General features: G+C 43.7%; 1 protein-coding gene across 3 annotated transcripts in view; it reads right to left on the bottom strand.

Moving 5' to 3' along the window:
* The window catches only part of CCDC158 (coiled-coil domain containing 158), a 62,824-nt gene extending 62,199 nt beyond the window's left edge, over window positions 1–625 (bottom strand). The window contains exons 1-2 of one of the 3 annotated variants that reach the window (XM_048847222.2): window positions 364–625; window positions 159–223 (exon numbers count right to left, since the gene is read on the bottom strand). The gene's annotated coding sequence lies outside the window, so the exon portion shown is untranslated. The remainder of the gene's footprint in view (window positions 1–158; window positions 224–363) is intronic. The other 2 variants (XM_048847221.2, XM_048847220.2) reach the window with 2 other exon arrangements.
* Between the last annotated feature and the right edge of the window lie 12,410 nt (window positions 626–13,035).

A 13,035-nucleotide genomic window follows, 5' to 3' on the forward strand; every position in this document is an offset into this window, starting at 1 on the left:
CACCAACCAGCAAGCTGCTCACTGCACCAGATTGTGGTAGTACATATCAGTACCCCATCAGGAAAAACAAACACGCACAAAGGCAAAATTAGTCTGTCTAGACAGAGAGACACCTTCTACTCCAGTGGTTGAGACTCGAGGAAGCACGAAGATATTACCTCACGATATCAGGACTGATGAAAGGGCTCTTCATCACAAAGCGTTAAGGAAAAATTGTGTCACCCTGAGACAAAGGAGAGAAACAACATCAACCTATATAACAGCCTGACACTGGGTCAGCCCTGGACGCTAATGACAATATGATCTCAGGTGGTACCAATCCTGGCACAGCATGAAGCCTCATCATGGACAAGTTGTACCTACCTCTGACAGGCACCTGAGGGGTCTGTCTGTTTTACTCTTTGGCAGCACTTGTATAGCTCGTCATGCAAATAAAGAACTATTAAATTGAGCGATGTCTTTGTCTCCTCCTGCAGTGGGGCCGCTGTCCCTGGTAATGGGACCTCCCTGCCCTGAGCATATGTGTTGTGATTTTGCTTCTCCTTATGGAGGAACGGGGGGGCAGCTCATACTCCGCTCTTTCGTTTGCACATTGCACTGATAATTAAAAGCTGGTCTGGGCCTCTTAAACTCCAGGAACCGTTGAAAGCCACCTGCCCCCCCCTTCACCCACACCCCCAGCCTTTGGCTGGCTCGGTAGCCTAGGAAACAAACCCCACCTCTTGGACTTGTCCTGTGTGTGGGAACCAATGAAAGCCGTATGTGGTGTTTGGTTTCTCTGTAAAGTTTCATTCAAAGGATCCCAGCTGCTGCTGCAGGAAGAAATTCAATACCTGCTCCCCATTAATTCTGCAGCCCTGTGCCTCATATGGTGTGTCCCTGCCCCCCTCTTCCCGATACCAGTGCAGGTACCTAATGCCCATGGGGGGGAATCTTGCAATAGCCCCCTGGCATTTTCTGGAAACCCTATCCCTGGGCACTCCACTTCCTGACTCTTCTGGTACCCCAAGCCCTCCTGGCTCGCAACACACAAAACTCTCATTGATCATGTATTAAGGACACTATAGAACTTTGGATAAGTTCTTACTGAAAACTTTGCCTCCTATTCTTGGAGCGTATCTGGCAAGGAAGCACCTATAAGTCTCTGCACCTTGGATGGAAATATTAAATGCTTGTCTATCAACATACTTGTCTTTTCCCTCAGGGCCAGATCCGCAGCTGGTATAAACTGGCATCACTTCATGGAGGGCAGTGGAGCTATGCTGATTACCCCAACTGAGGTTCTGGCCCATGATATGTTTTCATATGGATTTGGGGACCTGGGATCCAATCCTGCTCCCTTGAAATAAATGATAAAACGTCACTTACTTCACAGGAGCAGAATTAGACCATGTTGCTGGATACAACACAGCATCACATGGCTCGACAACAATAAATGGGCATGTCTAGCTTTTGTTGAGGGCATGACTCTTTTAAGCGACAGCTCAATCAACACGCAAGCAAAGACCAAAAAACTGTCCAGAATTTCAAAAAAGACGATAAATAATCAGTTATGAGAAAACAAATCCAAAGAGCGCCCCAGCAACCCATAATTCACACGTTATATCAGAAGGCAAAGGAATATAAGAAATGAGTCAGCTTACATACCTGAGCAATACTGTGCAAGCGAATGGGGATATGCAAAAGGAAATAGCATCACAAATTGGCAGTGAGGCAGCTGCCTTCACCAGCTTAAATAAGAGTGGGTCATCAAAAATCTGCAACTTAAAGGCTAAGCTATGAATCTATATCTCAAACATTATTTACCCTTTAACATATGGATGTGCAAGCTGGAAATCAGACAGACGTCTCAGTGTCTTTGAAAACCAAAGCCCTAGGAAAGTACTAGGTATTCACTGGAATTAATTTATAACAAATGCTGAGATTCATCAGAGAGTTCAAAACTCCTTATCTTTAAATTATCCAGAGAGGAAGATGTAAATATTTGGGATGTGTTAAGAACGAAGCCAGAGTGTCTGCCATGGCAAGCGTGTCCTTGGGCAGCCAGAGGAACATGCAAAAGGGGCTAGTTGAAAGAATCCCTCCTTTGAACAGTAGAAAGGGAAAGCTTCAGGGACTTAACCACAGAGAGGACATGCAAAGAGCAGCCCAGGATAGACAGGGATGGCGGAGCCTCGTTTATGCCCTAAGTGACATCTAACAGTGCAGGAAGGATTCAGATTCAGAGAGAGGTGTCAGTGTCCTAATGAGTCAGTGGGTTTGGTGCATATCTTCTGACACTGGCCAGCTGCAGACAAGACCAAGGATCATCTTTTTGTTCTGTGTTTGTACAGCGCCTAGCACAAGGTCCATGCCTGGGGCTCCTAGGTGCTATTGAAATTCAAATAATAAAAAAAGGATTAATTTCTTACAAATTTGGGCTTATTTTTTGCATTCTGAAACTGCAGCATGGTTTAGCATATAGGATTTCCAAGTATGGGGCATGTCCCTTTGGAGGGCGCAAAGAGGTTATGAGGGGAGTGCAAGAACCTGATGTGAAGCAGAACACTCCTGCATCCTTGCTACTTTCCGAGGAGAAGGAGCCGCAGAGGCAGCACCTCTGCAGGCAGCAGCTGTTGCACAAGGGAAGGCCACAGGGAAAGGGGTTGGAGAGCCAGCCTGCTCCTGTGATGCCAGTTACTGTCCTACCCTGCACTTGCCCTGGATGCTGCTAGGGCCAGTGGCATCAGGCAATGGTACGGGAGCAGGGTCCGGGCAACAGAGGCAGCATGGAGGAAGTGGCTGAAGCCAGCAAGTGGAGTCTGCAGCCGTAGCCTGGTAGGGAGAATGACCCGGCTCTGGGGAAAGAAGGGTTGGCTGGGGCTGTAGGTGGGGCAGTAAGCTGGGAGAGTGAGAGGAAGGGAGTCGGGGGGCACAGAGCCAGGCAGGAGAGGAAAGGGGAGGGGATGAAGAGGGAGGACGTGTCTGCGACATGATTCTCTGAAGATGGATGCAGAAATTTTGTTTTTGAACCCCTGGTTTAGATCCTGGGCTGGGGTCATGACCCTTAGGTAGGCTGCAGCAAGTGTTAGACGGTCACAATGACCTTCGTTTTGTTCATCGCTAGATGGGAGAAGAAGGGTTCTCAAACTTTTTTTCTGTTGCAACATAGGGTCACAGTATGGAAAAAGATTGAGAATCACTGGTCTAGGGGTTAGATCAGGGACTGGTAGTCAGAAAACCTGGGAGCTAGTCCCAATTATGCTACTGGCACATTGGTGTTGCTTTGTTACTTAGCAAAACAATAATGGTTTCCGAAGGCATGAATATCTCTGCACGAAAAGGGAAGCAAGAGATCTAGAAGGAAACCAGTATGGCTAAGTGGCAAGGTCCAAAAAGTTGTTTGAGCAAAACAGAAATCCTTCAGAGAATGGAAATCTAACCATAGTGAAGCCAATAAAAAGGAACACCATTTCTGCAGGAAATATAAGAAGGGAATTAGGAGGGCTAAGATGGCATTTGAGGAGTAAACAGCTAAAGGTATAACACAAATATAGAATTTATGAAGTATATCATTTGTGAAGTACACCAGACGCAGGAAGCCTGTGGGTCTGCTGGACCACTAAGGGTTAAAAAGAGCAATTAAGAAAGAGAAAGGCATTGCTAAGAAGCTAAAGGATTTTTTTGCATCAGACTTTATCAACAGAGGATGTTGGGGAGATCTCTCCCCTGAACTGGAAGCAGTAATGTGACAAAATTTGCAGAGGACCTAAAATTATTTAGGTTAGTCAAGACCAGAAAAGATTGTCAAGAGCTTCAGAGGGACCTAACCAAGCTAGGTGAATGGAAGAAGAAATTCAGTGTTAACACATGCAAATTCAAGAGATCAGTCTGTAACTTTGAAGTGCTCACTGGCCTGATCTCAGTATATCTAAAAGATTGCCTAAAAAAGCTCCAAGATAAAGACCATGGCTGATCACTTTGCTCTTCAGACACAGTGGAACATTCTACTCTCAGGGTAAAGTCTTGTCTGTGCAGCAGACAGTTTCCTGGACGTTGGTCTTAGATTGTGGACTGAACTCCCACAGGAACTGAGGACCATCACAAACCTCACCACCTTCCGCTCCAAGTGCAAAGTGCACTTCATTAACGTTGCCTTCTCTAACGTAAACACAGAGTAGTATGTACATTTAGAAAACAGAAACCACCCTCGCAAATAAAACAGCCCACGGCCCACACAATTCTCCCTTGAGGGAGAGGATGAGGGGCAGAACGAGCTACAGATGACAGATCTTAGTCATGTTGTTTATTGCACTAAGGGAAGGCGCTCAGATACTAGGGTGAGGAGGGTGGTATAAGAACCTACATAGGGCAGAATTCTTCTAAAGCAGCTGGTATTGCTGGTTTTGTTCACAGTTGCAGGAAATTATGGGGGGAATTAGACAATAATTATTTAATGACAGTAGATGTTGAGATTCAAAATGTTAAAGCTTTATAACCATTAAACCACAAATTATCAACATCATGTGTCAAAATATACAATATCCTTAAATCAAACTCTTAAGTTCTCAAGCAGTTATTTTTCTTACTTTGCCTTTTTGTAAATTTGGACTATTATCAATGAACATAGTTTTTCATTGGTTTGTGTGTGTATTGTGAAATTGACGTTTACTGACAGTTACCGATGATTAAAGTCTAATCTTTCCATGCCTACTTATGTCTGTGTCCAGAACATGGCAGCTGGTCTGCAGCAGCTTCCATACATCACCAGGGCTTGACTTGCAGCAGGTGCATCATTTGCTATGGAACACACCACGTTTTCCTGAAATGCTGCCTCTTGCCAGCAGCACCTCTCCCTCACAAGGGCCTCCTGATTTCATCGAAAGTTGAAAACACTAAACTCTCCATCTCAGCTGCCTCCATCTGGTTCACTACATGGTTCACTATGAAAGCTTATGCTCAAATAAATGTGTTAGTCTCTAAGGTGCCACAAGTCGTCCTGTTCTTTTTACATTTCCTTAGTGCTGCACAGAGTTTTGATCATGGGACAAACCCTGAAGTCAGCCAGAATTTCACAGAGCCCTCACAGAGTTAATTATATCATAATGACAAGTTTCAGAGTAGCAACCCTGTTGGTCTGTATTTGCAAAAAGAAAAGGAGTACTTGTGGCATCTGATGAAGTGGGCTGTAGCTCACGAAAGCTTGTGCTCAAATAAATGTGTTAGTCTCTAAGGTGCCACAAGTCCTCCTTTTCTTTATATCATAATGGTGCACCTCCCATTGATTTCCACAGTGAGGACCTAATATTTTATGCTATTTTCTTCTCCAGTCTGTATGTCCTTTTATATTTATGGAAGTGATATTGCTTTTAGGCTCAATAAAATTGTTCTAGAGTCTGTTTCTTTTTGAAATAAAAATAAATAAAATACAAGGTAAATAAACCTTGTGCTATGGAAGCCAGTTATGACCATTGTGAATTGATAAGATCTGGACTGAGGCGTGATGGAGCTGTCAAAACGCTGCATTAGCTATAGACTACCTGTAGGTGGCACCATGGCTTTGGTTAAACAAATGCGTCTAGTCAAATCAATATAGAGAATATTAGGCTGTTACTTACACTGATTGTTTGGAGAAAAAACTTGGAATGTTAGTCATGGATTTAGACACTGAGTTACAGCAATCAGCAGCCATTCATACACAGGAGGCAGTGGTCTGATTGATTAGAGATTTGGGGTTGATCATTCAGTCCGAACACTGACATCAGTGAAGTTTCCATTGCATTAGGCTTATGAAACTGAACTTTGACACTACTGTACCCAAAACTATGTTCTACACCTCTCAAACCCTGCAAAAATTTAAATCAAATTCATTATTTTACTTTTATCAACATAATTACTGGAGCTAGGTCTTTTGTTTCACAGTCTGACCAAGAACACCCTGGCTCCATTTAGGCAGCAGATTTGACTATTGGAACCTCTTGCTATTAAAGAAGTTTCCTGCTTGGAGTGACAGGTAGAGCCAAGGCACTCCGGCTATTTGAGGATACAGCCATAGGTAAGCTAACAAAAATGGTTACTATTTCAGACTTTGGATTCCCTTTCTGTAACTGAACTGAAAATATTGTTTTAATTGTAATTAGCGGTGAATGTTCCTTTTTAGAAGGATTTGTACTAGACAATAGTCTAGTGATTAGCATAAACATTTTCTGCCATCCTGCATCAAGCAACAGAATTCAGATTGACATTGTCATGGAGCATGGGCCTGATGTGTTCCCTGGCACTGTGGTTTTACAAACTTTAAAAAGACCAAGTCATGTAGAAATTGTGGGCCAGATCCTCAGCAGGTGTAAATCCTTATCACTCCACTGACTTCAATACAGCTATTCCAGATTTACACCCGCTGAAGATGTGGCCCATTCGTTTTAACTGCAGTGGTAATTTTCAATGTGTAAAGTAACATTTTATCTTTCTTTGACCAGGATTATATAAAAAGTGGAGATAACTCGCTGTTTATAGCACATATGCCCTCATCTACACATTGTTGTGGAAATCAGATCTCTGGGTTGCTAGGTATGTCTGCATATCCCAAGGACTGTATGCAGTGTTGTCGTAGCCGTGTTGGTCCCTGGATATTAGAGAGACAAGGTGGGTGAGGTAATACTTTCCGAAGGTGAGAGAGAACAGCTTTTGAGCTTACACAGAGCTCTTCTTCCTGAGAGTCTCTCTCACCAACAGAAGTTGATCCAGTAAAATATATTACTTCACCCACTTTGTCTCTGTAATATCCCAAGAATTGTCATTCTTTTAGAGTGAAATTTTACAGCTTAAATTATACACAGCTGCATTAACAAGGGAGCAAGATCCAAATGTTGATGTGATTCTGGCTGCTCCAAAAGCAACAAACCAACTGCAGGTAACTATTTTATCTTATCTCACTTTTCTACCTGTTTAACAGTAGTTCTCACCATGACTTCAGTGAGGTTACACAGGATTTGCAACTGGTGGAACTAAGTGAGAATTTGGTCCCGATCGTCTGGAGCCATTTTCAGGTTGGTGGGCTGTGCATTTTAATGATGTAATATCCAATCGCTAGCTCCCCGCGAATTCACAGCTGAGGTCTTGTCACATTAATATGTAAATACATCAGAAATCACTCTGGGTCAGACTGTCCCCCTCCTGCATGACAAGCCATAGGGAAACAGTTAAACGCTTACTCTTTCCAGTCCATTTTTACATTATTTTAAAAATATATATATCGGCTTACAAGGCAGGTGTGTGGGGGCGGGACTTGGACCTGTTCTGGGAACCACCAGAACTTATACAAACCTGGCGCCATTGGGAATGGGAGCACCAGGTCCTGCACCCTGCATTCCATAGCTCCATACTTGCTGTGCAGAAATGGGCAGCCTTAATCCAGTTTACTCTCACTTCCCCACTCTCCCTCCGAGCAGCAGTAGCTGCTGTAACACTGGCAGACCATCTGGGAGAGCACGGAAAGTGAAAAGAACTCAGCTATCATCTCCACATTTTTTCAAGGGATTAATTTCACCTGCTTTTCCTGTTTGCCCTGTAGACTCCAGTTCTTTTTAATCCCAGACGTGGGAAGTTATTTCAACTTTAAAACCACACGGAAATGTTTTTTTGGTCTGGGCTTTCTCTCCTCCCCCCCCCCTCGTTTTTTTTTCTTTTTGACAAGTCAGAAAATTGTGAAGTGAGCAGGAGAGAGCGAGTGAGAGGGAGAAGACGCTTTCATTCTTTTCGTGCAATGGACTGAGGCAAAAAGGCCATTATAATGGTAAATCACACACAGAAAGGAAGAAAAGACTGATAATCAATCACAAATGAAGCATTCGTTCGGATTTTGGCAATTTACTGGCCAGTGGTTATAAACCTACATAGTTTTTTCTTTTGTCCAATTTACATAAAACATGCAGGTTTGAAATAGCAAGGGCAGGAAGAATAATTTTCAGAAAGGTATCCTGCCAAGGAATACTTAGGATGGGAAAGACACAATACTGAAATGCCAGCAAGGACTCAGTGAGTTCTGAAGAAAAAGCAACATGCTGAAATGCTGGCGTGAAGACTTTTCAACACAGGACCCTGGACTTCAACTCAGAAGAGAAACTTGCTGTGTCAGAAGCCTCTCCCCAGACAGCCCAGGGTTTCACATGCTTAAGGATGACTCGTAGTGGACTTGGGGGGAGTTCAACTCATTCTTCCGTGATTGCTTCAGTGGGATTTGTGGTTGAATGAGTATGTGATGATAAACATGAGGATGCTAGACAATACTGCCACTGGCATAGCCTCTTCAGAATCCAGCATAACCCAGAAAGAAAGATACATTTATCTGGAGGTGTTGCTTCAAGGAGGAGCTCCATGGGGATTCACTCTGAAAGGCGGACTGGAGCATGGGGAACCATTAATCATCTCCAAGGTACTTTTGTTTGTTTTAAATCAGGATGCAAACAAGTTAGCAGAAATGCCTGGTTTCCAGGACAATAGTTGTAAAATATTGCCTCCTACGGGGTGGAATTGTTCCGGGGTTTGGACTGATCCTGGCAAGTGCTGAGCAGCTCTAGATCCTGTTGAAATCCCTAGGTGCCCAGGACATCCTTTTGTTGATTGTAATGCCTGAAGTCTAAGGACATTGTTTAAGCTATCAAAGTAACTTTCCTGTCCCAAAGGACAGCAACTATTGCTTTCAGAAAGAGGCTGTATTCATTTCATCATAGTTCCTTTTAAAATGAAAGCGGGTGAATCTTCCTTTTGTGTGCTGCACCAGCCATCTTGTACCATGAAATCATGGTGCATCTGAGCATGTTCAGTGAGCCGTTACCTGCTTTTGTGAATTGACTAGCGAGAAAACATTTTAGGTCACATGATATTGTTTCAGCTAATCCGAACTGAAGGGAAAAAAAAGAGAAAAGTGTAGTAAATAGTTCTGGGTATGTATGTGTATATAAATATACATATGCATACATGTGTGTGATTACTCTCACACACACACAGAAAGTATACATATACATAGCAATTTTTAAAAACCCACTCCAGTATTCTCCTATTTACTAAATGCCTATGAAATGTGGTACTTCTGGAACTAAATTACTATTATTCAGGAATGCGATATTAACCTACAGGTATCTGATAGCATAGATGGCAAATATATTTGGGGTAACATTTTCAAAAGCACTTAGGTCCCATTTTCAAAAGGGACTTGAGCACTTAGGAGCCTGAATCGCACTGAAAGTCAGTAGGGCTTGGCTCATAAGGTTTCTAAAGTATTTCTAAAGTATTTCGGCATCTAAAGATTTAGATGGGTACCTCGTGAGATTTTCAAAAGTAAAAATCCCCCTAGGCACCTATCTGAATCTTTATGTGCCTAAATTCCTTTAAAAATCTGTCCCGGAGGGCCTAAGTCCTATTTGCTCTCAATGAGACTGACTTGCAAGTGCCTAAGTCACTTTTGAAAATGGGACTTAAATGCTTTAGAAAAATGTACCCTTAGTGGTTCTCAAATCTCTGCTAGGCTATTGGCAATAGCATGTATACGGGTATATACATAATGTATGGAATGATCCTTTCACGTGTGTGTTTGAGTTTGTATGTATATGTATAATTATTTAATCTAATTTCTTTATATAGGATGGGATTTGTGGGCTCTAGAAACTCAGAGGATCAAAATCAATGGCAGCTAAAAGAAAACTCTGGTACTCTGTATCTATTCCATTTAGGCGAGATCCTGCAGTCCTTACTCAGATGAGTAGTTCCATTGAAATCAGTGAGTTCTCATCAATTCATTTCCCCTTTAGTCACGTAAGCAAGGATTGTGGGATTGGGACTTTCACATAAACGTTCCTAACTTGAACTGGTTCTTAGCTTTAAATGAACGTTCCCCCCCTTTCCTGTAGAGCAACATTAAATAGAGACAACTTGGGACAGACACATAAAACAAAACATCACATCACTGAGTCAGCAGGTTATATTTCATTGTTTGCACATTAGGGACTAATATTGCAGTGTCAAATTTTCAGCTTTGTGCATGAGAATATTTTTACTGTCGTGGTAAAAGCAGGTTTTGCTTTTAATCCTGAAATATCTTCCCACCACATACAAAGTTCAATAACTTTTCTTAAATGAGACAGAGATGGCTCTTGCTGTGGAGCATTAATGAGTCTGTGGGATTTGGTTTCCTCAGTAACCAGCCCCCTGAATGTCAAACATGCCTGGAGTGTGCAGGAGGCCACTGGCAGCTGTATGACTTGTGCCTTCCTTCCCTAAAACAACACTGCAAAAATTTGTATTTTGTTTTTTTAACTTGTAGCTACAGCCTCGCTTGCACTGTCACTAATTTTTGTGCATCTGTTCATGCATCAGTGACATAGATGCTAGCTTGCCAGCTTCCATGTGAGTTTTACTCTCTGGAAATTGTGCAGAGCATGGTTTGGTTTGGTTTTGTTTGCTTCCAGTTTCAGCTGAAAACCAATCTGGTTATATAGATTAATATATTAGAGCTATGTAAATATCTGTGTTCATAATTCACTCTGAATAGCAGATAGTGAATTCATGTTAGTTACCTAGAAAGCTTTTTGACCTAGATAATACATAATTCTTTATTCTTTGACCGATCAAGTTTATACTGTAGAGCTATTAGGAATTGTTGGGAATAATAAATGAAAACATTGTATAGGTCAAATCTTGACCACCTAACTTACTCACAAAAGAAGTCCCATTGAAATGAATGGGACCACTCATGCAAGTACGGTGACAAGATGAGCATAATTTAGTCTAACAGTAGTATTCCTGATCTGTAAAAACTAGAGAAAAGTGGGCATGGAGGCAGGTTAAGAATTTAAATGAATGGTAATTCAGAATTAAGGCCTGATTCTCATTTACACTGTGGCCTCTTTACACTGCTCTGGCAAGTAAGGTACATTTACACCCACATTAAGGTTCCTTGACATTGCCAGAGTGGTGCAAAGTGTAAATGAGAATCTGGACTTCAGTGACCATGTAAACCAGGGGTGGGCAAACTTTTTGGGTCGAGGGCTACATCTGGGTGGGGAAATTGTATGCAGGGCTGGGGCAGGGGTTTGGGGTGCGGGAGGAAGTGCGGGGTGTGGGAGGGGGTGTGGTGTGCAGGAACTGGCTCAGGGCAAGGGATTAGGGCAGAGGTGGGGTGTGGAGTGGATGAGGGGGCTCAGGGAAGGGGGTTGGGGTGCAGGAGGGGTGCGGGGTGCAGCAGGGGGTTTAGGGCAGGGAGTTGGGGGGCAGCGGCGCATACCGGGGCCAGGACAGGCTCCCTGCATGCCTGTCCTGGCCCCACGCTGCGCTGTTCCGGGAAGCGGCCGGCACTACGTCCCTGCATGGCCCTAGGGGTGGGGGGGCCACAGGGCTCCACGTGCTGCCCTTGCTGCGCCTCCAGGTACCTCCCCCGAAGTTCCCATTGGCCACGGTTCCCTGTTCCCGGCCAATGGGAGCTGCGGGGGGCGGTGCCTGGAGGCAAGGGCAATGCGCGGAGCCCTCTGCTCCTCCCCGGAGCCCAGGGACGTGGTGCCAGTTGCTTCTGAGAGTGGCGTGGGGCCTGCAGCACCATGGGGGTAATTCCACGGGCCGGATCCAAAGCCCTGAGGGGCTGGATCCGGCCTGCAGACTGTAGTTTGCCCACGCCCGATGTAACCTGAAGTCTCTGAAAGTTTGCAGCATGATTTTACCATCTATTATTATATGTCCTGTTATCTCCATGTAACACAATTAAGAGGTCATGGAATATTTGATAGTTGGCAAGTCCACTCGCATGTGATACTTGCCTCTGTTTCTCATGCCTCTCTATTCCATGTAGTCTATTTTTTGCCAGTCTCCTGCTGCAGTCTTAGCAGGTCATTTTGATAGCTTTCTATGCTGCTTCTGTTGTGCATTTCCATGCTATCCTTGATCCACCTTGTTGCCACTTGCCCAGGAGGGGTTTCAGTCCAATGCCTGCCTTGTTATAGTATTGGGTCTTTTCTCCATGTGTGTCCTAGCCATCTCCAATTTCGTTCTATAATTTCTGGTCCTATTGGTTTCTCTTTCATCCTCCTGCAGAGTTCTTTGTGATTTTTTTTCTGGCCATCTGATATTGTGGATTTGTCTAAGGCAGCTGTTTATAAAAACTTGGAGTTTAGATAGTAAGATCTTAATAAGTCTCCAAGTGTCAGCGCCATATACTAAGACTGGCTTTGCAATGGTGTTAAATATTCAAAGTTTAGTTTAGAGGGCAAGATTTCTGTTTCTTCCTATTTGGCTTTAGAGTTACAAAGGCTCACTCCCAGTTTATGTCTTCATAAGGTTCATGCTTCAGGGTTTCAACTGGCCATTTCCAGGGGTCAGGAAGGACTTCCCTGCCCCCAGTATATTCTGTTTTCCTTTTTTTAACATCTTCTCCTGAAGCATCAGGGATGGCCATGGCTGGAGATGGGACATTGGATGGGGAGGGCCAGGACTCTGAGGTAGCACCAAGCATTATCTCTCTCAGTTGCTTGGCTGGCTGGTTCTTGCTCACATATTGAGGATCTAACTGATTGCCATAGGTGGGGTGGTCAGGAAGGAATTTTTCCTCCAGTTGAGATTGGCAGTGACATTGGGAGCTTTTCACCTTCCTCTGCAGCATGTAGGTGTGGGTCATTTGCCAGGATTATCTGGGTATGTCTCACTTAATCATTTCCTGCCATTTTGGAGGCCTCGGGCACTGGTACACCTTGATCTTTCCTATTCCCAGCCTGTGGCACATAATAATCTTGTCTCCTGTGGGCTGTAATACCTTGTTTTTATTTTGGTCGTTGGGTTTAGAGTGGGGCCGTTGGTGGCCTGTGGTATACAAGAAGACAGACTAGATGATCTGATGGTCCCTTGTGCCCTTAAGCTCTATGACTCTGTGGCTGGTTTTCAGGTCTTTGTTCCACCTGTTGTACTTACAATGCTGCCAAAATAAGAGAAACATTGGACCTCCTTCTTTGTCAGTCCCAGAAAGTGTTATTGGCGTTTCCTGTTGTGTGTTGATTCTCATGGTTTGTGTTTTCA

Source organism: Caretta caretta, chromosome 4 (genome assembly GCF_965140235.1).
Source record: "Caretta caretta isolate rCarCar2 chromosome 4, rCarCar1.hap1, whole genome shotgun sequence".
Taxonomy (NCBI): Eukaryota; Metazoa; Chordata; order Testudines; family Cheloniidae; genus Caretta; species Caretta caretta.